At 37.8% G+C, this 26,984-nt stretch overlaps 2 long non-coding RNA genes across 3 annotated transcripts in view; one reads left to right on the forward strand and one right to left on the reverse strand.

Moving 5' to 3' along the window:
- Window positions 1-26,984, forward strand: part of LOC112669415 (uncharacterized) — a 65,503-nt gene that overhangs the window by 17,797 nt on the left and 20,722 nt on the right. The gene's annotated exons all lie outside the window — the stretch shown is intronic.
- The window catches only part of LOC112669414 (uncharacterized), a 133,010-nt gene continuing 126,480 nt past the window's right edge, over window positions 20,455-26,984 (reverse strand). For both annotated transcript variants that reach the window (XR_003142234.3, XR_007405892.1), the window contains one exon: window positions 20,455-20,849. This is a non-coding gene — a long non-coding RNA (uncharacterized LOC112669414). The remainder of the gene's footprint in view (window positions 20,850-26,984) is intronic.

Raw genomic sequence — 26,984 nt, forward strand, 5'->3', positions numbered from 1 at the left:
AGAGCTAGCAGCCAGGCTACCCTACCAGCATAATTTAGATCATAACTCTGAAGACAGGTGTGTACCTCATCTGTTCATAGCTGAGCATCTATACCACCTGGCTGTGTTACTTCATTTAATCCTCAAACCACCCCTGTGGGCTATCGCCATCCTCATCACTAATAAGGAAACTAAAATTCCTGGAGGATAATTTATCCAAGGTCAGACATCCAGTGTGTAGGGGATCTAGAATTTGGCTCTAGTATGTCTACTAAAAAAAGAACACTGAGCTAAGATGATACTTATTAGGGAATAGACACATGTTTTTTTTTTTCAACTATCCCATACTATAGACACTCAATTATAAAATCTATAAATGAATTAACTCTTTGAGTTTTCAGATTAAATTAAAATATTAGCAACTCAATACTGTTTTAAAAAGGGGAAAAGCAATATTAAAAACTCAGTATGACTAGAGCTGCTTCCACTTTGAAAGGGGAGGGTGACATATTTCATATCAGAAGAGAAATAAATCTTTATATTGCCCTCTCCCTACCCAGTATAGACAGTCTGTTGTTTAGCAGAGCATAATAGTGAGGCTTCAATACACAAAGGGCAAAAGACTATGTTCTTGACAGGACTTAAGAAAGTGGTATCTGTCTGAATAATGTGTGACATGAGCAGTCTTATTTTTTTTAGGTTTAGGAGATCTGAGAAGAGAAAGAGGAGGGGGAGCGGAGGGAGGAGAGAGATCTAATATAGCCAAGTCTAGGGGCCATTTCTTTCTAAAGGGCCAAGAAATAATTTTAAAAAGAGAAGACTTATATTCAGGAATTTTAGTGTGTTACATTTCTGTAGCTCAAACCACATTTGCAGCCCAAATCTTTAGTAAAACCTGCTATACACAAAATAACTTTTTTTTATTATGGAAGTATAGTTGATATACAATATTATTTTAGTTTTAGGTGTACAATATAGTACAATATAGTGACCCGACAATCTTATACATTATGCTGTACTCACCATAAGTGTAGTCACCATCTGTCACCATACAATGTTATTACAATATTATTGACTATATTCCCTATGCTGTACTTTTCATTCCTGTGACTTATTTATTTAATAACTGGAAATTTATACCTGTTAATCCCCTTCACCTTGGGTGAATAATTTGTTAGTGGAAAGAAGAAAAAGGTGGGTTTCCATGTCTCCATTGGCATAAAAAAGAGAAAGGGGAAAGCTGCAAGACGTCAGGTGTGAGTGAGTTCCCATGTCCTGCAGGAGTCCAGGTCATAGCCAGAAATGATAAGAAGAGCAGAAGCCCCTGGGAGAGTATTCACAGAACTGCTGGGTTTTACAAGGCAGGATAATAATACAACGGAAAGGATAGTAGTTTTGGACATCACTCAATCACCTTCCATTTGATCAATCAAAATTAATCTAAATTCTTTTTATGGATCATTTATTAAGAGGAGACAACAATATAGCCCAGGCAGTGAAAAACTTTATTGGATGGGCTCTTTTTCAGAAAGTTGTAAAAAGACCTAAAGGAGAATTGGTCCTTTTAAAAAAATTTTTTTTACATTGTATTCTTTTATTCAAAAAAAGTTTTGAATGACATTAATTAGGCTTAGGACCTATTCAGGTCATTGATTATATGTAATATAGAATTACTGAATATTATGAGAAAGTGTTTCATGAAATTTTCACTCTACACTGTAAAGCGTGAGCCAAGCTTGGAGATTCCTCCCAGCTGCTCAAAACCATCCTGTAATAACTGCCAGAATGGCCAAGGCCATTTCAGCCTATGAAATACCTTTTTTAGAAGGAAATAGGAGAATATAAAAAGGAAGAAGAGAAAAACTGTCAGTTTGTCTTCCACATCAATCCACACCCAGGTCAAGAGAAAGTGGTCAACTTGCTTCCTGTGAGGTTCTACCCCTATGAACACGTGTCTAGAGAAGAGTGGACTCGGGCTACGAGATACAGCAGTCCATCTGAAAGGGAAGAGAATATTGCCAGTCCAGCCATTTGTGGTGTTAAATGCTTTTTGTAGAATTATGTGATTTGATTCTCACAGAAATGTATGAAGTATATTGTCTAATTCCCATTTTACGGTTGATAAAAATTGAAGCTTAAAGGAATTAAGAAAATTTGCTCAAGGTTACAGAACTTTCAAACCATAAGTCGGGATGGCAACTTGGACACTCTTACTTCTCTGTAATTGCTGAATATAATTGACTAGAGATAGGCATGACATAAATCAAGAGATAAGCTGGGATAAATCTATATTCCTAGCATCTCCTGCTTCTTGAAAATCTGTAGGATGTTTTTTTCCATTGCTCTCTACCAACCTCATTTTCCTTCCCCAGTCTACCTGACCTTGAGTATTTATCAAGTGGAATAGTATTCAATTCATTGCATTCTCTTTTATGCTGCATGTTTGATATAGTGACTCGAAACTTAGACCTTAAAATGCTAGGCACAGGCTGTTAAAATGGAATTCTGGTAAAATTAAAGCACAGATCAAAACTGGAAATAGCTTACATTTATTTGGATTTCGCCAGGGGAACATTAGCTCTTTATGACATTTGAAAGATGATGCTTTTATGATCTTTCTATAATAGGTTTACCAAAGTATTCTGTCTTATTTAAATTCCAGTGATCTTGAAGAGAAAATTTGTGCATCCTTAGTTATCTTGCAGTTGATGGACTTGAATCATTCATGAATTTCAAAAATTTTTAGTACAAATGAAATGTAGTTTGACTGGATTCCATAAGAAAAATCTGGAAGTTTGTCCTGCAGGTCATTATTTAAATGATAGCATAATAAACAGCTAGATATTTCACAGAAGCAAATGCTGCTCCCCTCACCATAGTGGGAGCGATTTGATTAAATTATTTTCTCAATTATGCTTGGGTACCCCTACATAACTAACAACACCAACTACAAGCAACCTTAATTAAGTATTTTGCTTTTTTGAAGTAGCTTATTCTTTGAATTATTTCAACAGAATTAAAATAAGAAAAAAAATATGTTGACTACTCAAAAGGAGAAAATGCCTATGTTTATCCCATGCAGTACAGAATAGAAATGAATGGACAAGGGCAGAGATAATGGAAGCCATCTTGAGATAAGATGTCCAAGTGGAATGCTTAGCCTCTCAGTATTTAATCAAAGCTAACTATCATTAAATACACCTAAGAGACATTCATGATTATCATTAATGGTCTAATGTTAATTCAAGTGTGCACAGCCTGCTACTGAGAGTAAAGATCACCAAAGCTTTAGACAAAGAACAGAACAGACATACAGTTTACTGAAATTTGTGTATCTGAAATTTGGGACATAAAGAGGAGAATTTGAAATACGTGTCAGAGCTGGGGTACCTGGCTGGCTCAGTCAGAGGAACATTTGATTCTTAATCTCAGGGTCCTGAGTTTGAGCCCCACATGGGGTGTAGAGATTACTTAGATAAACAGAAAAAAGAACTTGGAAAAAATATGTTGAAATATGTGCCAAAACTGAATACAGGCTCAACCATGAGTAAAAGATGTGTATTTTTATGTGTGATTAATAGGGTGACACAATACGAAGCAATTGCCTATTGGCTCCACTCTGTGCGGGTTTTCAAACTGTGTTCCACAGAAAAAACCTTGGGCCATTTTTTGAGGCAAGGCTGATCCTGGTACCAGGAGGAGGTTTGAGAATGTCTGAGGTCCCTTTGGGGATGGAGGATGGTTAGAAGAGAGGCTGAGTGAGCAGAGCTGCGGTCCCAACAGCTTCTATCAGAGCAAGTCTAGTTTACTTGCTTTTGAGAAAGATTCCACTAATGATTTCATTTGTAAAAAAGGGTTCTGCTGCTAAGATTTGTTAGAAAAGTGTGGCTATTTTTTTTTCCTTCAGATTTCAGCTCTACTGTAATCTCTTCAAAGAGGCTTTTTCTGACCTGTCACCTACCCACAAGGCTATTTACCTTAGAACACTCTTTATTTCCTTCCTTTCTCTTACTAACAGCTTAATTATTTTTGCCTGTTTATTTGCACACTTTTTAATTATCTGTCTGTCACTTACACAAACTGTAAGCTCTGTCAGGGTGAGTACCTTATCCTCTTTGATCTTAGCTTTGTCTCCTGTTACCTTCTATAGTGCCTCACACATAGTAAGTGCTCAATAAATAGGCCATGAAGTACCAAATAAAAAACTAAATGCATGAATAACAGTGTTAATGACTTCATGCCTAAGATTCAGGCATGCTTGATTATGTCTGAAGGAGCAGAAGGAAGAATTTTCTTGACCTATTTGGACACAGGGATCAGGGATCATTCTAGTAAAAAAAAAAAAAAAAAAAAAAAAAAAGCCAGTATAAAGAGAAAATGAAGTCAAGGTTTGGTTCAATTTGTGTCCCATTTCCAATACTCTGTTCATCAGCTTCTAGATCTACACTCTGTAAGATGCAAGTATACATGTCAATTCATGTGCCTCTTGAAACGCATAACTTAAAGATAATCAAGCCAATGTATTTTATTCAGATAATCAATACAGCCTGAGGTGAAATTTTATAAAACACTGTCTTGCCACTATGGTTTCACACCTACAAACAGGTAAAGGTGAGATGAAGAGTGAGGGTCTACCTCCCGAGGCTCTCTTGGCAAGTACTTCTTGTCATCTTCTATGAGCTCACAGGTACTCTGGCCTCAAAAAGGAAAGAGACACACAAAGGTCCCTGGGTGCTCGTGATTCTGTGCAGAAGCTTAAGGTCCTTATCTTAGAGGCATTGACTATGGCCTTGGAAGAAAAGGGATGAGCACACTCTATTTTATAAACATAAAGTAAACAAGTGTCTTCTTGAGAAACTACTCTGCTGATTCAGGCTTGGCTCCTTTTAAGTATTTTTCTCTGATAGCCATTCTTTTTCTCAATTAAGAAAAAAATATTTTATTTTCTTATCAAAAATGTATGACTGTGCCTTTTTTTATTTCTGCAGAAACTATAACTTCATTGCCATTATAATCATCTTCTATTCCCCTTGTATACATAAGTGTTTTAAGGTTTGATCATCTTCAAGTAATCAAATAATCTATCGCATCAGCAAAGATAAATGGAAACTGACCTCGAAGTCTGATTAATTTCCAAACTAACCATGAAGGATTTTAAGAATCAAGGGCCTGAATTAGCCTGTGGGAAACCAAATGGTGTTTCTCAAATCCTCTCAATGAATGAAGGTTATGGATAATTGATCGTCTATAATGTTAATTATTCCCAAGTGAGTGGTATCTAACCTCAGAGCTTACATCCTCATGAAGTAATCAATTGGTGTGGGGGTGGTAACTACATACAGCTTGTCAAAGGCAAAGAAAGTCTCTACTCCTCCCTATGCTATGGGGCCAGCTTTGGCTCCCAAATGCAAGTATTAAGAGGCAGCCCCCAGGCTTCAATTTGTTAAAATAAAACAAACCACCACTACTACCAGTGAATCAAAAGGCCAAGTATTAAATACAGTGAAATAGTAAGAAATCCTAGGAAATGGAAGTAAACATAAGATGCTGAATTAAAATTTTACATTGAAAAATGAAAAATATATCTAGTAATAGAAGTAGTATATAAAATGTTCTGCAGGATTTATTGCTGTCTGGGGGGCTTTTTTCCCCTTTTTGGCTTGTACTTTTTAACATAAAAGGTATTATCTTAATACAAAATAAAAGTGGACCCCAAAAGAAAAATGGAAACAATAAAAATGTTAGGATTCTAAAACTCAATCTGAGTTATGATGAATTTGGAAAGCTGGATAGACATCCAGAAACTCTAAAATCCAAAACTCCTTTCCACAATTTCTGGGAATTACCAGGAGCTCATGTCTTCAATCCTTCCACCTCCAGATCCCATTTCCACATACTGTGTTCTTGTGTCACCTCATGTGAAGCTCAGTTCTTTGCCTATTTGCACAAAAATATTCTCATGCTAATCATTCCATGAATTTGGTTGACACTAGCAGAGCTCTCTCAGACTCTGGTCACTTTCCAATTCTTCTTTATCTCTGTCTCATGTTTCTATGCTTGTTGTTCCCTTCAGAATTAAAAATGAGAGAATATCTCATCAGATGAATTTAGTAAGCATAGTTCATGGCAAGTTATATTAGTATTTGAATATAATAAAACAAAATAAAATAAAAATTTTAAAAGTACACTTTCTCTTAAAGGAATTCCAAAGGGTAAGAAAATCCTCTTCTGATAACATTGATTACACAAAATATATCCAGAATGTTATATACCCATTCATACAATGGATTTGTTACAGATCAATTTTTATAACACTCAAATTAATATTTCTATCCTCAGACATTCCTTACAAATGCTTTAATTAATTCATTCTTCCAATGAGCAAAAGTACTTGAAAAATAGTAGTTATGGGCTCTAAATAGCCCAGTCCTTTCTTAGACTGCCTATTACTATGATCAGAAATATATCAAGATGTCCATTTTCTACTTACCAGCACAGAAAAATATTATTTGAAAACACCTGAAAATTTTATAGATGAAAATCATATAGTGGTTTTTATTGATATATCTTTGAATCCTAATGAAATTGAATCCTGTAATATAAGCTTATTAGTTATCACTGTTTCTGTCTATATGAATTGCCTTTTCATATGCTTTACTCATTTTTAATGGAGCTGTTCTCATTTTTCTTGTTAATTTATAACAATTTTTAAACTATGAATAGCATTTATCTGTCCTATATTGCAAAGAGATTTCCTCAGTTTATTATTTGTTTTTCAATTTTTATTCTTTTGAGTTCCTTCCTATAGTAAGTGGAAGAAGACCTTTTTTACTCCAAAACCATGTCAATATGTAGCTAAATTTGCCTCTAGTTTATTGTTTAAATCTTTGGTCAATGTGAAATAATCTATGGAAGTTGATCTGAAATAAACATCTAAATTTGTTTCCTTCAGTGGTTTGCCATTTATTCTAACACTATTCGCTGAATAATCCATGAGTATTTTCATTCTAACATTATCATAACACTGTTTGTTGACAAATGGATCTTTTCTCCAGTGCTATTATTTTTATGTTTAATTTATTTTAATTAATTTTACTTTCATCCAAGTAACAGAAATACATGGTTAAGAAATCAAATAGCACCAAATGGCATAAAATATGGATAATATTTCCATATTCTAGCCTCTATTCCTGCTAGGGATAAATACCTCCAACTCTTTCAGCAGACTTTTAATCATTTTTTCAGACCTCCTTCTTAGAACAAACCCCAGAAATTTGGAAGCCCATATATTCATATGCTACCACCTACCTATATGACTTCCTGAATACAATCATCAAATATTCTCAAGCCACTCTTCCTCATTCAGTGAAGATTTTGGCACCTCAAATACTGTCTTTCTGTCACTCTACCTCTCCACATTCTTGAAGATTTCAATACCCACAGGGATAATCCATCTATGCTTTGGATTCTCAATGTCTTATTTTCCCTCACCTAGTGTTCCATTCTAACTTACCTACCTATTTCCATGGCTACAGTCCAGATTTTATCATTACCAATAATGATAGCACCTCTAAAATCTTATCTTCAATATTACCCACTTTCTGATCATCACCTCCTATCAATAGGGAAGTGATCAAAACTAAAAAAATCCCCCAAACAGCTCATTATATCCCTACCATAGAATATACTACAAACATTAAAAAGATTGAAAGAGAGGTTTACACACCAAAGTAGAAGCCTCTCAAAGACATTAAGTAAAAATATCAAGTGATCATAAATAAGTACAGCAGAAATTATTTATGAAAAAGAGAGGAAATCCATAGCATAAATCTGTTATCTCTCTCTGTCTATCTATCATCTATCATCTATCACCTTCATGAGCATAGAAAATAGTCTGGAAGGATTCACAATACATTAACGGTTATCTTTGGCAAGAAGAGGGTGACAGTGATGACCAAGAGTAATGCCAACTTCTATAAAAAATGATTTTTTTAACCATGGGATTATATATTGATGCATTATTTCTGTAGTTAAAAACAAAATCAAAATAAATACTCTAATTATATACTGTCTTCCCCCTCAAAATCCTAATTAAATATTGATTAATAATAATTTATTTTGTAGATTAACTAGATATAAGAAACATATTGTTGCAATGTTAGATGATTGTATTCAGGAATGTATTATTTCTCTAGTCATTCATCAGTTTCTTTATGTGCTTCACTAAAATTGTATAATTTCATTATACATCCTACCTATTAAGTTTATTCTTACATCTTTTATATTTCAATTTTTATTGTTAAGAAACTTTTTTCCTGTGATTTTTTTAACAGGGTGCTAATTATAGGCAATCCATTAATATTGAGAGTTGTCTTAAGTTCTAACAATTTTTGGTTGACTATTTGTCCAGGAAGACAATCATATCATCTCCTGTTCACCTATCATAATTTAACATCTCTATGACTCAGTCTCCTAATCTTAAAAGGTGGGTAATTAAGAAACTCACATGGCAAATGTGCTGTGATGACTAAGTTAATATCTATAAAACACTAACACCTGTGCCCCGCAAATAGCTGTTGATGTGGTTACTGTTACATTTCGTGTTGGGATTCAGCATCCAGCACATTTCTCAGTCTTCTCTTTTATGATCAATATGTGCCAATTCATATTATTCTTTTGTTCATTCTTCTCTCCAGCTCATTTTGTTCCAACCAAAAGTTGTTAGGACAGTTTGGGTAAGACTCCCTTCACTATGCCCATGTCATTCCCTTGTAAGCATGAAATTGCCAGCCTATTGGTCCTTCTCTCACTTTCATCTTTCTTGCACCACATGTTGAATAAATTTCTCAATGACTCTGAGTATGGGAGGCATTCTTTTATTGTTGCCAGGGTCATTTGCACCTCTTCCCTCTTCTATTATTTTGGCACTTCAGTTAGCATTTGTAAGAGCTGGGTGATTAAATCACAAGTTCAGATTCTCATTTTGGACTAGAAATGACCTCTCTTTTCTTTTATACCCTAACTACTGTTTTTGATCTATTCAAGAACACCTGCCTCCCAATTATCCATAATACCTTCTCCTACACTTGGACATTTGTCCAGTAAATCCTCTCTTTCCCACTTTCCCCCCTTTATGTGCTTAAAATTTTCCAGATATTTTCTATTAGGAAAGGGTTATATGCAAACACTGTCAGAAGCACACTCAAGGTAAAGATCCTAATTAACACCCAAGTAGAAATCTCTTGCATGTCTAGTTCTGTGCCAAGAGAAATCAATCAGTGGTTAGAGCAGGAAATTAGAAAGATCAGTCTGAAACCAAACTCTGTCATCTTCTCCAGTTCTAATAACTCCTTGTCTCAATCTGTGAATTGTGCTTTGCTAAAATTACATTTCAGTAGTTACAACCAATAAGTATTTAATTCGTATCTATAAAAGCAAAAGAGAGCAATTTATTATTGATAAAATAAATTTTCCTCTTAATCCTTCACTGGCATTGCTAATGAATTACTTTGGACTAAAATTTTACTTTCAAAGAATCACCTTCTGAGTAGAATGGAGCACTTGCTGCATTAAAGAACCCAAGGGAAGAATTATTTGAGATCTATAATATAAAATCACTAGGGAGGAAATTTCACACATTATTTAGCTCCTCAAGTATTACCATCAGAAGGGCAAATTTGTGCAGGGACCAAATCAAAAGTCACACAAAAGTCTTTATTTGATTGACTAGATAAGGAAACCACATGGTTCTCAAATATCTAAGTCTCTTGACCGCCAAGGAATGGAAAACTTGTATTATTCTAGGATTAAAATTCCTTAGCACTGAGTTAAAACTTTCTTGGAATAGACCTCAAAAATGTGTTTGGTCTAGAAATGCTATTTCAAAGCAGAGTGACATTTTGCTTATAAGGTTTGCCAAGGGCAAAGGGCCATTAAGTACTTGTTTTCTTTCTTTTCCTTCTTTTTTTCCCTACTATTGTGATATTCTAAAAAAAAATCCATCTCACCTGTTGGTAGATTTCCATATTTCATTACATCAGGACCTCTACGTCAGCTTAGAGGAGGGGAAGGCATTTTACCAGAAAAGCTTTCCCTCCATATATATTCATTATATGCATATCTATATATATTTCATTGTATTCAGACTTATTTAATCACTTCAAATACTAAATGCTTTGGGAATGGCTCTAGTGGAAGCAGGGAGCAGACAATCAGAGATTCCAAGCCAAATCCAATCTGTGTTCAGAAGTTCCTAGATGATGCAATTGACCTAGACTTTGAACTCCATTTGTAGCATCTTTTTAGGGACTACACTAGATGATACTCTGGGATTTGTAAAAATTCTAAAGGGTCTTCTGTGAAAATGAAACGCCTATGGAAGTAGGTGGGAGAGTGAATAACTGAAATCCTTGCTCTCTCAACCTCACTCAGGATTAAAGGGAATTACAGGTTTACTGTTCACTGAAGAGAAACAAATGCCCCATTACACAGAAGGGATTAGGGCCTGGAGGAGCATCAAAACAACATTGCAGTTTGCCTTGGAGTACAGGGCTGAGAGACATAGACCGCATTAAAAACAAATTCCAGATGAACCAGAATTGCAAAATGAATGCTACCCAGAGTGAATAAAATTCTTTAGAACCCCTGTGTAATAATGAAATTAAAATCTTAATCCCATAAAGGATTTGAGGGGTTTGTCTCTGAGTTAACATAGGAAATATTCTTATCATTCAACGGAAGAGTCCCCTCCTGAATTTTATCAGCTTCTACAGTTCCGAAATCATAGACTATAATATAGAAAGAAAGGAAAAAGACCATCTGTCTTATAACAGGGAGAGCCACGTATGCTTTTCCTGAAAGGCAATACAGATGGGGACTTTGGAACACCCAGCATCTGCACCGTGAGTCAGTGTGGTGGGGGAGGCACTACATGAACTTCTACCTGCTGCCTCTGTTTCATGAATAGATATTAATACAGGTGTTCAGAAATGAAGAAGAGGAAGCCAAGATCATTTTCAAGGTTTTTTTTTTTTTTTACTGCATAATGTGTATGTGTGTTCACACATCACAATTTGAAATGAATGGGAAAGAAAATTTATAATCTTTTTGTTTGCTCTGCCCACAATCTAAATCTCCTTTAGACTATGACTTCAAAGTGGACTGCTAAAGAAATCATAAAAGGAATAAAGCCAAGGAAATTAAAATTGACATGTGAGTAGAGCTCTAAATATAATTTATTTAGTCAATCAATAAATGTATTTTGAGCACACACATATGAAGGGACTGTTCAAGACATTATGAAGATGAAAAAGGATCACATGCAGATTCTGTTCGTGGTGGTTATTCTTTCGAGCACATAATACATATAAACAAATAATAGTTTGTATATGCAAATAATGTATATAAAGAAACAATATAAACAAATAATCATCATGCAAAGTAGATGGTTATAAATGTCATGAGAAAGATGTAAATAATGTCTCCTGGAATTTCAGAAGAGAGATTTTCTGTATTGAGTGAGGGGACAGGTGATCGTAAAGAGGCCTTTCATCCGGACCTCGGGGTGGATGACCTTTGGACATCTTTAGGCTAGAGCACAGGAAGGTAGAATTCAGTGGGGTTTTGCCAACACTGTGTAATCTAGTCTAAGGACATGCGCAGGCATAACTGTAAAATGATGGAATTAGCTTTTTGTTCTTTCTTAGCTTCTCTTTCTCTACACTAACTAAATGACCAACTTGATAATTTGACAAACTAACTCATGCTAATGCATTAATGGCTAATAAGGGTGAAATTCTGCTTTCCCCAGCTACTTATGTTTTAACATGCTTTAACTCTTATTACTGTAAAACAGTTATTCATTATATAAATGACTTCAGCTATAACCTGGGCTGAAATCTGTGGAGATGTGTTTCTCTTTTTCCATTTTAATTTCTAACTCCCTTTTCATTTGTAACTTAGGACAGGGCAGCCTACATAGCCCCATACTTGCTAGCACTGCTTCATTATGACAAAGCCAGGATCTGGATCTACTGGGATCTAAACTTAAACATTAGGTCTATGGCCAGAGACCAACCTCAGTGACCTGTGGGTTGGCATCTCTTAAGCTTGATGGAAACATAGGGAGACAATTTAGATGTATTGCCTATTACTATTTTAAAAACATGAGCCAATACCAATAATTGATATTGTTAGTATTAGACAAAGCAAAAACTGGAGGAATGAAAGATGGGAGGGGAGGGGAGAACAAAGGTGACATATAGAACAAAGGTGATGCTTTTCTGATTCTGAGCAAAGAGCCAAATAGAGTGAACAATGCCATAGATTTGGAAGTCCTGTTCTTTGTGCAGGAGGTGGAACTGGTAAGGTCACAGTGTTCATTTGGGTTTCTGCATGCCCATCATGGAGTTATCTGGGGCAAAGCTAAGGTTATATGATTCTAAGTGCTGGAAAGAGGGTAATATACAGTTTTAGGCAAATATGGAAATTATTCTTATTAATTAGGCAGAATGAATAATGTTAATAAAAGATAAAGCAATGCTCTTCCTCTCAGATATATCCAGGTCGTCTTCAAAAGACCCTTGTATATCTTTATGTTTATAGTATCTTCTGCTGGAATGGAGCATTTGGCCAGGTTCCAATACATGGTAGACCTATGTCTTTTTTTTCTCAACACACAGAATTCTAACTTTACATCCTCTTATATAGACACTGTTTGGTGTCTGTCCAACTTTCATATCACTTTTTCCTCACTAATTCAGGCCTGATCCTGTTTGGACAGCAGCGTGCCCAGGGCAGAATCCATTGTGATTGGTTGAACTCTCAGCCAGGCATGACCATCTATTTTCCCCTTGCCAAAGGCTGGTTTGGGGTTGGCATATGACTTAGATCTGGACAATAAAATGTAAAGGAAAATCTGCTAGGGCTTTTTTTTTTTTTAATTTTTATTTATTTATGATAGTCACAGAGAGAGAGAGAGGCAGAGACATAGGCAGAGGGAGAAGCAGGCTCCATGCACCGGGAGCCCGACGTGGGATTCCATCCCGGGTCTCCAGGATCGCGCCCTGGGCCAAAGGCAGGCGCCAAACCGCTGCGCCACCCAGGGATCCCCTGCTAGGGCTTTTAGGAAAGTTTTTTTTTCCTTTGATTAAGATGCATGAATGGCATTAAAAAAAAATTCTTGTGCTTTAATTTTCTTTCCTGCTTGAGGATGTGATTCTTGGAGGCACAGACAATACACATTTTGAGGCTAGGAGAAGCATAGTGGACACACTGAGGATGAAAGGGCAGAAAGATAAAGTCACTGATAACATTACTGAACCATGAACTCAGTATTCATGAACCATGAATTGTTTAGTAAGCAATTCATTGGTTTATGATTTAATTCATTCTCATTGTGATATTCTTTTACTTGTAATTCAATGCATTGAAATGGACATTTACACTGAGATGTCAGCTGTGGAGCTGGGAAAAGCTGTGGATTAACAAGAGAGCTTCAAAGGGTGGCCACCAAATAGTAACACAGTTGAGATGACATTTGTTTCTAAAAATAGATCACCGCTCTTTGCCATCTTCTACAGTGCAGAACACAACTTTCAGTTCTCAATTTTCCAAAATGGCTAGACCTTATCTCATAATGGGGTGTCATGGACTTCCTTCATTCTTCTACCTCTCTCACTCCTCCTTCTACGTCACAAGCTGTTCCTTATTCACAGATTAGCTCTTCTCTGACTTCTTCACTGTGATCCTCTCCCCTGTACCCCCTTTCTCATAGCAACCTCATCTACTACCTGAACTTTAGTTCTCTTGTCCTTAAAAAGCAACTCTTCAACTTTGTTACCAACTTCCTTTTGCTGCTCCACAGATGAAGTTTCAATTGCCTAAGGCCCATTTCTTACTTGGTATTCCACCAGTGGTACAAACACAAATATATGCTGAACCAAAATAATCATCCCAATATGAGTATCTACTCTAGTCCCTGAGGTTTCAAGTCATTTGGTACTTCCTTCTCCCATACTGCATCTATACAACTCACTGCTATCAATTCTACCTCTGAATTCCCTCACTTACTTCTTCACTCCTCTCCATCTCTCTCTTCCCTCTAGTCTAGCTCAGCACCAATCCTACCTGGACCTCTGTAACTCAAGTCCAGAGATCTTAAAGAAATTTCCATCCTGTAGTCCATCTTACCCACAGTTGCCATAGTGTGCCTCCTTACTTAGAAGTTTTCAAAAGCAGCCTTTCCTTGTGAATGAAGGATTAACTACTCACCGGGGTACTAAAGCTCCTCCACTCCCACCAGGAACATAGTTAACTTATCCTTTTAGCCTTATATCTTGCTATTTGTCTATTCATTTTATGTGTCCATAGTTAAACATGACCAATGACACTATTGTTATTACTATTATCGGCAACAACCACTGCTACAATTACTTAGCTCTTATGTTACCATGACTATGTAATACTCCCATCTAGCTTAATGGTGAACATTTATTGAATTCTTAATATGTGCCAAGAACTGTGCTTAAGCATTTTCATTCAACGTGTAGTGACAAAACAATCACTAATCACTGTAATATGTTCAGCAAATAACAATGGTAAAATGAAACAGACTGGGAGTTGCCTTCTACACTCTTGGAGTTTATTGCCTCACTCCTCTTCTCTATTTCATTTTTGTAATAATATTCTGGAAGTAGGTATTGTGTAATCAACATCCTTTTACAGATGAGGAAACTGAGGCTCACAGAGTTTTAGTAACCCATCCAAAGACTTAGAGAAAAGACATCCAGCTTCTAGACCTCGCCTGTTTCAGACTCTGAGGCTATCCACACTCCCTTTCTCCACCTTTTTCTTGACTCTTGCCTTCATGCCCATCCACTGGCCACAGATCCTTCAAGGGAGGCATAATGTTGTATTCTCTTTGTAGCCCACTTGTCACCTAGCACAGTTGACTAGCATCTTTACAGCTCAATGCATGTTTTGAGGTTAAATGAAATCATCACCCCTTAGAGGCCTAATTTCATAGTCAGGCTCTCTCACTTCTGAGCAAGGGCCTCTCCCAGAGTGATCAATGATCAATGACTCTTAACTGTCTGAAATAGAAAACAATATACCACATCCACAGCTTCTGTTTGTTTTTGTTTTTGTTTTTGTTTTAAGATTTCATTCATTTATTTGAGAAGGCATGCACACACATGAGAGAGTACAATCAAGGAGGGAGGGGGATAAGGAGAGGGAGAAGAAGACTCCCAGCTGAACAGGGACCTGGGGCTTGATTCTAGGTCCCTGAGATCATGACCAGAACTGAAGGCAGATGCTTATCTGACTGAGCCACCCAAGTGCCCCTCACCCACAGCTTCTAATACAAGATTTCATTGGTTCATCTGTTCCTGTGCTTAATAAGCAAGATTAACATTCACTGCATATTCAATTGTTAAGACAGTGTTACCAAATCCCATGTTCATTCTGCTTTCCAGTACACACTACTACACTCTGCTAATATTTCATCATGTTCTGCTACAATGCATTAAGTGCAGGACTGGTGACATTTATTTGGAATCAGACACCTGTTATCAATTTGGAGTGTGGCGTATATATCCTGCTTCAAACTGTCCAGGGGCCAATGGAGATGAATGAGGCATAGTTAATGTCCTTGCTGCTTTGTATAGCTCCTCTTTACATATAAAACCGTGGAGAAATACCCTGCTAAATATAGTCTTAACACAATCATCACGGAAAGAATAATCTTTAATACAAATAATAGTGCTTTTGTTCATCTGGCTTCATTTATCACCACCTCTCATAGGACTTACATGACATTTCCTTTCATTCTTTCAGATTTGACAGCACATAACTCCTAGTATCTCCAGTTAAGAGAAGGAGAAGTTGAGGGTGAATTCTAACAGTATCAAATATCATGCCGTAGTCCATGATAATTGTAGATTATTCCAAGAATGCATATATTGAGGGCAGAATGTGGATCAACCATTCTGCAAATATGTATTGAGTATCTATTGTCCAGGAACAATCGTCTGTGCTGGGGATACCAAAATGAACAAGAGGGACTACCTTCCCTCAGAAAAACTACAGTCTATAAGGGAAGCCAGAGCACCAGTCAGGCTCCAATGTGCTATCATAATTCTGTTGATAAGATGAAGCCAAAAACTATGGAGGCACCTGAAAGGGACACTTTAGTTTGGAAACTCAAGAGAACTTTGCAGAAGAATTGGTAGCTAGGCTGCAGAAGTGGGGAAAGCACATACAATAAACCAAAGGTTAAAAAAAGAAAAAAGCACTTGAGGAGATATAAGAACCCAGAGATAAATGATAGTATATGAAGAAGGTGAATGGAGACTAAGAAAAAAAATGTGTATTCTTAGAATCCGGAATTAGGGGAACCTGGGTGGCTTAGTCAGCTAAGTGTCTGTCTTTGGCTCAGGTCATGATCCTGGAGTCCTGAGATCAAGCCGGTCCTGCTCAGTGGAAAGCCTGCTTCTCCCTCTTCCTCTGCCCTTCCGTGGCCCCTGACTCATGCTTTCTCTCTCTCTCAAATAAATAAATAAAATCTTAAAAATAGGAATCCAGAATTATTAGCCTCCATTGAAATTTATCACCCTTGAATTCAGAGATGCCAAACAAGACTATCATTCATTCAACCTGTCTAAAGTAATTTTCATTACAGCAAATTAAATTTAGCCACATAGTCTTTGACACTCTTCCTATGAAGAAGTGTAGCCTATGCCCCATTTCCTTGAGTCTTACCAGGCTCTATGACTGCTTTGGCCAATAAAATACAATGGGAAGTGACAAGTGACAACTTCTAGGCCTAAGCCTCAAGATCCTGGCAGCTTCCACTTTCTGTCTCTTGGAATTTTTACTTTTGGACTCAAGTGCTCTTATTTCAAGGAAACCCAAGAGACTCTAAGACCTCAGCCAGGAGCCCCAGCTGAGCTTCCATCTGACAGTCAAAACCTGTTTGCCAGCTATGTGTGAGAGCCATTTTAAAAATGGATCCTCCACCCACAGCCAGCCATCCCAGCTGACACTGCATGGAGTAAATACAAACCATACCTTCTAAGCCCTGCCCAAATTGCAGATTAATAATTTAAACCACTAAATTTGGGGATGATTTGTTACACAGTGATAGGTAGTTGGAACTAGCTTGCTACTTTAAGAAACTGGTGTTTGACTATCAATGCAGCTTGTGTTGATGAGCCCATAGAGATATTAGAGCCATTGCTATTTGTGGTACAGACCTCCTTCTATCCTAGTGGGTCACATGTTAAATAAAAGTAGTTATAAAGGATGATGTGGCTGAGAGGTCTCATATAACTCTCCAGTTATATAAAATATGTTCATATAAGAGTCATATAAAAGAACTATGCCAGATGCTGTCATTCAGATTCTCCATTGTAATCAACCAGACAATAATCCCAGCTGAAATAAACACATGTTTGCAATTAGACTCTATTGATAATAATTGGGAACACAGTATACTCCAAGCATAATTTCTACTCATTGCTATTGAGATTCTAAAAGATCATAGTGAGAATGAGAGATAGTCAAGAATAATTTTTTTAAAAAGCCATCTTCTGTATATGGGGTCTTGTAAACCCACCTCACAAAGTTTTCAGGAGAATTAATGAGATAGTGCTTATAAAGTCCTCGGAATCCTGCAGAACAAAAATTATAAACCTATAGAAAATATAGTCAGTATCAATTGATCATTCTGAAAGCTATTTTTAAAGGAAGAAAATCAATATAAAAATTTAATAAGCCAAGAAACACATATTGCTAATAATTTGGTTTGTTTCTGTGACAGCCATCCTCCCAGTCACCCAGGCTTGAAATCTGTGTCTTACTTCTAAAGACAATTGCAAAAAAATTAGAATCTGTCTCCAAATTATCTTTGCGTCTGCTCTGTTCTGTCCTTTTCCACTGCCACTTATCCACTTCAGTGTCTCAACACCAATCCTATTATAATCACTCCTAACTGGTCTCCCTGAATCCAGTTTCTCTCCTTCCCAGGTCAACTTAGACAGTTTCCAGATTCATTTTTGTTTATATCACTCCTCCACTTAAAAATCTTACGTTGTTTCCTATTGTCTTAGAATAAAGCCAAACTCAGAACAGGGTATCATGGCTTCTAAGGCACATCCAGAAAGAAAAAAAAAATGTTAAAGGCAAGGTGAAGATCCTAGTGGGAAGCTAAGAGTTTTCTAGGGACCAAGACAGAATGCTGTGGAGATAGTGCTGCCCCAGCTGTTTTCCACACCATATTGTAATCACCTGATCTAAAGGGGAAAAAAGAATGATCCCTTCCTACACAGAGACTGAGGAGTAGGGTAACATCCTGTCCATTTACTTAATCAGGCTCCTGCAGGTGGTAAGTCCACAAGTTCTCCCACGATCTTTGCAGTTAAAGGTATAGTCATAATAAGTCTATAGCTAGAAATTATTCCCTGCCTTATTACTCAAGTAGGTACATTTTGAGTATTACTTACTTTGCTCAAGTAGGTACATTTTGAAAAGAGACAGAAATGAAAGAAGGAACTCACATTGCTCTGGAAGATAATGCTAGACACTCACCAAAATTTGAATGCTATCTGTGGTGCTACCAAAACCAGCTAAGGAAATGTTTCTTTCAGTGCTCACTAAAGAAGTCTCAAACTGGAGGCTCCTGGTTGCATTTAAGTGGGATCCAACCCAGTAGATCTGTTATACAATGTTTACATTTTTTAATGCAGTGCCAAGATTTTGAAAACCTGGAATTGTCATCTGGAAAAAAAAAAAAAAAAAGGTTGATTTCCAGTGTCCTTTGTACAAAAAAAACAAAAACAAAACACAGGAGATGAAAATGTTGACCCATATGATCAGAATCCTTAGGAGCTAGACGTGGGCCGCATCATTAGGACAAGGTACATATGGCACATTTGGCCAAATTCTCCATCTAACATGCTTCACTCATTCATGTACTTCCCTCAAGAAGTAATCAAGTTTGCATCTACTGGTTAAGCTGTTTGGTCTCTGAGAATTCAGGTTTGCCCTTGGAAGGAAGTGTGTGTGGGAGGGGGAAGGGCAGAGACAGAGACAGAGGGACAGAGAGAGTGACAGAGAGAGAGCAAGAGAGCAAACCAGTGGAGCTCAGTAGACTCAATTTTTTAGGGGTACCCCCAAGGTGTTTCAAAAGCTACTCCAATCCTAGTTCTTGAGCACCACCACCTCATCTACAACCTCCATAACTCAGACTTGGAGAAATATGATTCTTAGATTAGAAAATGTATTCCATTGTCTGGGGGTAAAGGGAGAGTGACAAGCCTGGAGGACAATGAGATGACCAAATCAACTCTTATGAAGGAGTAGGGCTTTCCAGAAGTTCAGGAGATGATTTGTTCTGTAGAAGCTTGTAAAGGCAGGTGCCCTCATGGAGTAAGGAGAACTCTAGGGGCAGTAGAACAAGGTTGGCAGCTGGAGTGCATCTGAGAAGGGCTTAAAATCTTTTTTTTTCTTAATGCCTCTTTAGCAGGTTCCATGCCCATCTCAGGGCTTGATCTTATCACCCTGAGATCATGACCTGAGCTGAAATCAAAAGTTGCATGTTTAACCAACCAGGGAGGGGCTTAAAATATTGGGTGATATTTTTTACTGGGCTTTAGGAAAAGTCAGATTTAACATGGAGTTCAACATACTCTCTGCCATATGTTGTCTTTCCTCCAAAGCTTCAGAGAAGGCTGGCAGAAGACAGTGTGCTAATAAGTTATGGAGGAAGGTAAGGGTAGAGATATCCAAATCAGAAGGGTGTCAAAACCGGATTCATACCACCACCAACTCCCAGTTGAAGAGACTGATGCTGCTTTTCTCTTGTTCAATAATGGAACCTCTGATCTGTAGTTGGGCACATGGTGTCTATGTTTTGTAGCCTCACTTGTAGCCAGGTATGAGCCTCGGATTAACAATGGTCAGTGAGGTGTAAGTATAAGTAATGTGTACAACTTCCTAGATGTGTCCTTAAATGGAGAACAATATGCATTTTCTTTCCTCTTTGTCCATCCTACTGCTTAAAATGTAGATAGAATTTAATCTTCAAGTGATGGTAGAATGTCAACAGAGAGGAATCCTCATTCTCTAGAGGACTCACAGAATGGAACTATCATTTTAACTCTGGATTGTCTACCTCCAACTATTGCATGAAAGAGGAATAAGGTTCTGACTTGCTTACATGTGAACTTTCAGCCTAGCTGATACACTTTCTCAAAAGAGTCCCAAGTTTGAGTGATGGAAAACTGAGACAGTTACATGTGTTGGTCTCCTCTACCTGTATGGTAGGTCCTTGAGGGAAGGGACAATGTCCTGAACATTCTTGTGCCCCATCCTTTAACAACTTGCTTAGCATGCAGTGTTACCATAGTAGAAGGTTCTTTTCCCACTCAATACTGTTCACCAAACAGCCAAACCACAGACAATATTTGATGGCAGGCAGGTAATTTATTCAATGACCAGGGAATGGAGAGGGAGCTCCTGCTCTAAAGGTACCTTCTCCCCAGTTAGGTCTCATGGTCACGGTTTCATGGGGTTAAGGTAATTAACGGGCCAAGAAGCAAGAAGACTTGGAGTTTTGGTTGGTAGGGAGGAAGAGGCTTCCTGGAATCAGAGTGCCACCTTTTTCTTCTCATGAATATGCATGATCAGATCTGTCAAGGTGCTAGTAGGTGTGTGTTTTATTATAGTCAGATGGTAATGATCTCGAGGTCATCTGGAGGGTTAGCATGGTGTCCAAATTGGATCAAACCTGTCAACAAGTGGGTCATAGAGGCTTACTTGGAGCTTGTGGCTTCTGACACCCCACCTTAGATTCTGGAGGCAGGCTGCACCTGGAAGCAGGGGTAGAAAATGGGATTATTGTGGCTTGTTAGGCAGTCCCTGGTGACAGTAGTAGTTGTCTTATGAATGTTTTGAGAATGAGTAAATGTATGATTGAATGACCAAATGAACAAAATAATAATATATTCTCTCTTCTGTGAAGTTTGGATCCCAACTCTCTAATTAGTACACTGGGCAATGACTTCAAGATGGGAGAATTACATAAGAGCCACACTAAAGCCTCCAGTTCAGTTCCAGATTGCATGGGGTCCTCAACAGATATTATTCATATCTGAACCTGAGCTACCAAATTCCTCACCCTTGTGTTGACTATTCAATCAGCTTAGCTCTGAACTCCATTACTTCCCTTGTCTCCCCCTCCACACAAAACCCCCTTTTTGGTGTAAATTTTTCAGTTAAATAGATCCCTCCTTATTTACCAGTGGAATCATGGTTTCCCCATGGTGACACCAGAGAGTCCAATGTTCCTCCAGGAAGGCCTCTCCCCCTTCTGACTCAATGAGGAAAGAGAAGGTGTTCATTCTTCTCAGATATTTCTGGCCTATTGTGCCAGGAATTATTTCTGTGCATTCATTCTCTCAATATTTCAGCTCCTGAAATGTGTACCACTTCTCCACACTACACAATCCATAACTAACTGTGTAACCATGTCTAAGAATTCAAACTTACCACAACTATGTGCTAGAAATGTTACACAGGTAATTACAATAAATCGTTTTAATAATGTTGTAAGTTACTACTGTTCCTTTAACATAGTTAAGTAAACTGAGGCTCAGAGAGGTTAACAGCCTTCTCAGGCAACAAGGGGTGGAACTAAGATTCGATCCCAAGTCTGCTTGATGTCTAAATTGCCTTGAAGCGAATAAAATTTAAAGACATTATATAAGAAAACTGTTGATCCTGAAACAACTTTAATATCCGATGACTGCTCACAGAACTCGTTTCCTAGCAAACACATTTTCAACTCAGATTCACTACTGATATGTGCAAAAAGGCAATTGCCAAGGTTTCTTCATTAAAATATTCCATCAAAGGTATTTTTGGTTATGTGAAATTTGCATTTGATTTCAATAAAATGTATTTTTTATGTTAGGAAGAAAAACAAAGGCTCACCTTAAACATTTCACTTAAATTTACCATATTTCTTAAGTTTCAAAAAAAAAGTCTATTTACAAGGGTGGGCCGGAAATCTCACCAGAGACAGAGAGATCATGGATGAGGCCACAGAGGGTCACATCAAAGCACAGAAACTTGACCTCCTGAGGCTCACATTCTGTTTTGAGAGTTTTGCCTATGTCTTCCTGTCTCCCAAATATTCCTGCTGAATATCCACGTCCTCCTCTTGCTTCTTTTAGCTCTCCTGTTGTCCAAGGAAAGCTGGGTGCATTGTTGCCTGATTTTTAATCCCCCTCCTTCTCATCCTCATTTTCTTTTTTAATTTTTTCAGAGGCTTTCTTTCTTTTTCTTTCTTTCTTTCTTTCTTTCTTTCTTTCTTTCTTTCTTTCTTTCTTTCTTTCTTTCTTTCTTTCTTTTTCTTTCTTTCTTGTAATCATTTCTCTGAGTTCTCTCTCAGGGGCTCAACACATGTTGAGTTCTACCAGAGGGCAGAACTCCCTCTAAAATGAGGGCAAGCCCACTCTCTCCACAGGCCTCCACTAATGGCATCTTGGCCAACAAGAGCCTTATGTTCTCTGGAGATCTCACAGGATCTCCACTTTTGTATAAAATTTCAGATGAAAATATTTTTATCAGTACAAACATGATCAGAAGCCACCATATTGCTTTGAGATGAAGAATCAAAGAAATGCAAATAATCCTAAATAGAAAAAAGAGAGGTAAGTCAAAGAAATTCTCACCAATCAGTATCATATTAACTCCTTCTTTGTACTCAAAGCATGACAACTCATATAACTTGTTTCCAATAAACCAATGGGGATTATATCTTCAATAATGAATGTGTCATAGTGAATTTGTGGGTAGAATAAAGGTTTTGTATAGCACATTTTCTACTATACTGAAACCCAAGAACAAAGTCTGACCTCTATAACCACTGTAGAGAGTATTAGAGTTAATATTTTTAAAGAATTTAGTACATGTGAGACACTGTTCTAAGGACTTTATGTAAATTAACTCAAATGCTCACAATTGTCCCATAAGGTAAGTGCTATTATGCCTGCTTTATGGAGAAGGAAATGGAGGGAAAAGTATGCACCTAGTACACTCCAGAGCCAAGATTCAAACTTTGATAGTCTGGCCCCAAAGTCTGTGCTTTCAAACAGTAATTTCTAAATTTTCCTTGAATACACACATACAGGACAGACAGACAGACACACACACACACACAGTCATACTCACATCAAAAAGAGGGAATTCTGAAGCGTGGAAAGTTTAAACTTTTTAAGCTTAAAGGGATATCATTTTGATTGAGACTCCTGCCTTCAGAGAGCATTTAGTACTGTAAGAGCCATGGCTACTAAACTACTTTCACATGTCTTTCCTAAAAACAAGATCCTCAGTTACTTAACCACAGTACAATTATCAAAATGATGACATTAACATGATTACAATATTGGTACCTAGCATATGGACCTTACTTAGACATCACCAATTACCAAAATCATGTCTTTAAAGCAAAAGAAAATCCAAAAACATGTATTGCATTCAGTTGTCAAATCTTTTTAGCGCTCTTTAACCTGGGATATTTTATAAGTCTTGCGTTTTCATTTTATGCCATGGGCATTTTAGTAGAATGCACACCAGGTATTTAGTAGTCTGTTGTTGTTTTTTTTTAAGATTTTATTTATTTTTCCATGAGAGACACAGAGAGAGAGGCAGAGACACAGGCAGAGGGAGAAGCAGGCTCCTTGCAGGGAGCCCGACGTGGGACTCGATCCCTGGACTCCAGGATCATGCCCTGAGCCGAAGGCAGTGCTAAACTGCTGAGCTACCCTGGCTGCCCCATTTTTTTTTCTTTTAAAGATTTTATTTATTTATTCATGAGAGACAAAGAGAGAAGCAGAGACATAGGCAGAGGAAGAAGCAGGCTCCCTGTGAGGAGCCCGATGCAAGACTGCAAGACTTGATCCAGGGACTCCAGAATCACACCCTGGGCTGTCTGATGTTTTTGCAGGATCAAATTTGGGATATATGTTTTGGTGTCAGATACATTTAATTATCATTTTATTTCATTTTACAGAGGAAGAAGCTGAAGCACAGAGAGGACAATTTCCCAGGGTCACACAGCCTCTCGGTGGCAAAACCAAGTTCATATCTTGGTCATCAGCCAAAGTCCGGGGTCTTGATCCCTCACCCTTACACTCACTTGGGAAGGACATTAGAATTAATGTGTAATTATTATAATATTATTAAATATTATGTGCCAAGCAGGCCCCACCTCAGGCGAATTAAATAAAAATCTCTGGAGATGGGTCCAAGTTCTATGCTCCATTTTTTTAACACCCAAGTAAGTATAATATATGTCAAGATTACAAATCACCATAATAAAAATTTTAACTTTCTGTTGCTCCTAAGAATGAGAGGGACTTCTTAGGAAGTTAGCCAAAAACATAGGTTATTACCACAGTCTTCTCTTTCAGGATATGACCACCTAGGATAGGATCTTAAATCAGTGCCTTCAGGTTACAGCACTAAAACCCCATTTCAGAACCCTTATATTTGCTTTTTCTAAACTCAGTCTACACTCGAACCTCTCTAGATCCCTACAACATTACCCAACTCTTCATTCATTCTCAGAATACCTTATGTTCAGATTTATTTCCACTCCCAGATTGAGACTCTCTGTGAGACCAGAGACCACATCTCGTTCATTTTGGAATGCCCCAAATCAATTACAGTGATACTTCACACCCAGCTGGTGCTGGTGCTCAGTAATAAATGTTTTGCTAAGTAACTTCAACTTAAGTTTTGCTTTTGCCCTCTTAGAGCCTTAAGAGATTTTATTAGACATTACCTTGAACTCAGTATTTCACCCTAAAAGATTAGCATCAAATGCAAGGTTGAAGATTTTGCTGTGTGCTTTCCTTCCATAACATTTATGGCAGTGGAAAATATGACATGTCTTGCATGAATCCCTGGGGTGACCCACTGTCACAGATCCTGTCTCCTAAGACGTATATGTTTATTGCTTATCTTTGTCTTATTCCTAAATCAGCTCTTCCTAAAACTTTTAAAGTGAAAATCTAAAGATCTTTGGTATGTTGTTTTGTAAAAGACTCAAAATGGGATTTAAAAACGTATATCTGTCAGGTTCTTGTCCACCTATTTATTTACTCCTCCACATCCAATGGGGGCCCTGAGACTATGATACCACATGAGTTCCTAAAATCTTAGGAGGATGTGGACAACACTTAGGCCATGGGGCTTACAGTTCTGAAGAAGCAGGCTCAGAAGCAGACTAAGTGTCCATGTGACATCTGAGACAAGTGTGAGGTTTTTAGTATAGTGTCAGCCACAAATGATTACTATTATTGTGCTTGTTGAAACAAAGTAGTCTGTTCACATATACATTTCTACACCATATACCATCTTGGTCTACCGCTCAATATCACATCCAACAGGTTTCCTTTCCCAGTGAGTTCTGAAGTCCCTGTAATAGGAAGGAGTCCTGTGTAAAATCCTTTTGTTTATGTAAAGCTTGTTTGATGTACCTTCACATCCCCCTTGGATGATTGAAAACTCCTATTATCACTAACAGACTAAGCTGGTGTTTTTGAAAGGTAATGAACTTCATTCTATTGACATAAAGCCGTGAGGAGAGAAGGTCCTGGGAGATGAAACTCTCAGGTTGTGAGCAGTTTCTGTTTCTGTGGCTGCAGCCTGGCTCTAATGATCGGGGTCGGGGGAGTCACTGCAGAGCTACTTAATGGTTGCGTCAGGCTCTCTCTGCCTGGAGCAGCCCCAGTGCCTCTCTTCAGCCTCTAATGAACAGTGCTGTGGGCAGGCAGGGGTGATTCATGGGGCTCCTGCCTCATTAGAATGTCAAGCAAGGCTCAGCTGCCTCAAATCCCTTGTGCAAGTAGGCAGGCTGAAATTATAAATAAATGCATTGGCGAAAGGTTAGTGTATATTAGTGTATATAAACTAACTCTTCTGTTTTCTCTGAATTGAGTTGGCTTTACTCTTTCTAGTATATATGTCATTTAGTACCAAGTTCATTATACAAGAAATTTAACTTAATTAAGTTATAACTGAATTTAATTTCTATTTCAAGCCCACATTCTTTCAAGATCACTCATTAAGCTTTTCCTTTTGATTGGCATCTAGAGGATGAGGTGCCTATAATAATGAGACATGGGGAGGAGTGTCTACTTAGCAGGTGTTGTCCTTGCTACACACTGCCAACCTCTGATGGGTCTTTTTTCTTGTCTAATCTTCAGGTACCAACCTTGGCAGGTCCCTGTTCCAGTATCAGGGCCCTTTATGCCAATAACCTGTGCTGAGAATGTCTGGCTTCATAAATATTCTACTGCTTCCCAAACACACATATGCAAGAATTCTCTGAGGCGGTCTCTGGTCCATCTGCTTGGGCACCTCAGGCTACAAGCATCTTTCAGCCTGCCCTAAAAAAGAGAATCTGATTCTGGTTATTCAAACAGAAAAAAGGAGGTGCCTCACAGAATTAATGGACACTTAAAGATTTACATGCCCAAACCAGCAAAGACAAAGCAGTGGGAACCACAAGGTGGACACTTAAATGACTAAGGCTGTGTCCTGTGCTCTTATGTTAGCTATAGAGTGAGATTACTTAACTCTTTTATCTTCTGTAAAGGAAAGTAATGAATTAGTGCTCTCCAGAGGTGAATGCAATGGAGGATTTTCCCCAAATCAAAAGAGGCTTAGATGCTAGAAAGGCAAAATATGGCAGATATTCTCTATCCCATGCTAGGGATGGGGTAGCCCAGCTCAAATGATACCACTTAGATGGTAAGCCCTAGGCTGTTGGACAATGAATCCGAGGGCAGAAGAAACATCTTCATGCTGGACTTGGGCCAGTAGCCCAGAGACAATATTGAAGGCCCTACACAAACCCTTATGTGAAGTGAGGAACATCATTATTGGCACAACCAAGAACAGTGTGGATATGACACCAGGAACTGGTGGCCATA

The sequence above is a fragment of the Canis lupus genome, chromosome 25 (genome assembly GCF_003254725.2).
Source record: "Canis lupus dingo isolate Sandy chromosome 25, ASM325472v2, whole genome shotgun sequence".
NCBI lineage: Eukaryota > Metazoa > Chordata > Mammalia > Carnivora > Canidae > Canis > Canis lupus.